Here is a 2464-nt window from a genome sequence, read left to right as displayed (position 1 = left end):
TGCCCCACAGGTGACGTTCCGCCCCACAGCTGATGTTCTGCCCCACAGGTGATGTTCTGCCCCACGGGTGATGTTCTGCCCCACAGCTGATGTTCTGCCCCACAGGTGATGTTCTGGCCCCACGGGTGATGTTCTGGCCCCACGGGTGATGTTCTGCCCACAGGTGATGTTCTGCCCCACAGGTGATGTTCTGCCCACAGGTGATGTTCTGCCCCACAGGTGATGTTCTGGCCCCACGGGTGGTTCCCCGGCCCTGCAAGTGATGCTCTGCTCTCTCACACCGCCCTGCTCTCTGCAGGGGACCCCACGGGACAAGCTGTGCTGTCCCCAGGAGGCTGCCAGCCCTAGCACAGGGTGCATTGCCCCGGGAACTCAGCAGATGTCAGGCGGTGACACCTGGGATGTCTGGGCTTTTATTCCTTACTTTTTCCAAAGGACACGTGGCTGCCGGAGGGCAGGGTGATGTGCCACTGGCTCTGCTCTCTCGCTGGGATCACCTTGGCTGCTTTGCAGCTGTGGGGAAGGTGTGCTGGCCACCACACCTGGCCATCACTCCCTGCCTCTGGGCCTGTTCTCAGCCAGGCTGGGACACCGACACCCCCAGAGGCCCAGCAGGTATTGACGATATTTGCAGAAAGGTTCGGATTTGCAGCATCCTTGTTCACCACCCAGGCTCTGCCAGGCTCTTCACAGCTTTCCCCCCTCCTGTGACACCGCTGAGGAGGGGAAACACGGGCAGTTCCTGCTCTGGGTGAGCAATCAGGAGCCTGTCCAAAGCCAAAGGGGTTCATGTCTCTGCATTAGCGCTGCCATATTCACTCCAGAGAGAAACTCTCTTCTTTTTCAGGACACCCAGGCCAAGGGCTGTGCCAGGGAAGGGCACAGGCTGTGACACCGCGGGGCTCTGGGTGCTTAAAATAACAAGGCAGGTTGGACCCAGGGATGACACGTGCAGGTGTCTCTGCTCCGGAGGGGGTTTCAGGTGGGTGGAGCTGCGGGTCCTGCAGCCAAGGCAGAAATTGGGTTCGTTTGGGTCTGAGCTCTCGAGTCTGAGCCCAGAGCTGAGCTCAGCAGGAGGAGCCTGAAGCTGCTTTTTCTTCCTCCTCCAGAACTGAGTAATAAAGAGACAACTGTTGCTGCTTGTCCGGAGGTGCCTCACAAAGACAACGAAAATGATGGTGTAGTTGGACAGTGATGAGCTCTTAAAAAACGGATTGCAGAAGTTCACCCCAACAAAACCCAAGAGTTTGCGTTTTCAGGAATTCTGTGGTTTCTGTTCTCTTGCCTGATGATCTGAAAACAACCCCACCGAACCTGGGCGCGTGTTTGGCACTGGAACAGGTTGGCAGTTCTAGTATAAATAATATTTTCCTACAAAAGCCTCTTATTCCCTAAAAAAAAAAAATAAGGAAATTTCCTCATCTTTTCTAAAAAACAGAAAGACAGAAATGTAGTTCATTTTAGGGTAACGATGCTGTTCTAAACACGCTCTCTAGAAACGATAGAAATGAATTGAACGCGTATTTTATAGGGTGTTTTTTTTTCATGGTTCCCCTCGAGCGAACCCCGGGCTCTGTTGTTCCTCCCGCCCGGGAATTCCCAGCGGATGGCTGAATTTAAGAAAGGAAGAAATGCAAATTTCCCCCCCTCTGCCTTTGTGCTCAGCTCTGAAAGGCAGGAGGGGCTGCAAGTTGCTGTGTGCGGGGTGAGGGGGGAGCAGAGCCCCCCGCGCCCGGGGTGACACCCGGGGAGTTTCAGCCTCTCCCTTCAGGGATGCCATCAATACAAACGCTTTCTTCCCGTTAAAAAGAAAACCAATTTGAAAGAAGCAAATAAAACGAACACTACCCGGCTGACTGACAGCTTGTAAAGCCCAGGCAGAATTAGGACGAGGGTTTCTGCCTGGCTCCGTTTCCAGGTGAGCTTTACAAGCTGCGCTGCTTTGCCTGAGTGCAGGGCACGGGAGGCAGGACGTTTTTTGTGCTCCCAACACGGAAAATCTAATTTATTAGTGTCCTGGGCTTTTTTTCCCCCCCCCAAGCAGCACATTCCTCCTTCAGAAGCAGCTGTGCCTGAACTTGCAGTCCCCACAGACGCGGGAAATGATGAGATGGTTAAATGACCAAATGATAAGGGCTGGATTTTGTGTTAGAAAGTACAACTTTTATAGTGTTTGTTATTTTGGTTTCCTTTGCCAGGCCAATGAAAGCAAACCCTGTGCTGGGGGGGGGGTTAGGGGTCGGACACCACCTCTCTGTGAGAGATTTCCTGCCGTTTCTGCGGGGGTGTCACTGGGGAAGAATGAGGTGGCAACCGAGGGGGTGTCCCCAGCGGGGGGCCTGGGGACAGCCCGTGCCCCCAGGGCGCAGGGCACGGGGACCTTAGTGCCCCTTGGGTGAAATCAGTGCCCTTCTGGGGACCTTAGTGCCCCTCTGGGGACACGGGCCGGGTGAGACCCCCCGGG

This window comes from Chaetura pelagica, unplaced genomic scaffold, assembly GCF_000747805.2.
Source record: "Chaetura pelagica isolate M959 unplaced genomic scaffold, ChaPel_1.0 scaffold405, whole genome shotgun sequence".
Lineage (NCBI taxonomy): Eukaryota > Metazoa > Chordata > Aves > Apodiformes > Apodidae > Chaetura > Chaetura pelagica.
The sequence above is the reverse complement of the archived record's forward strand: the minus strand, read 5'-3'. Positions refer to the sequence as shown.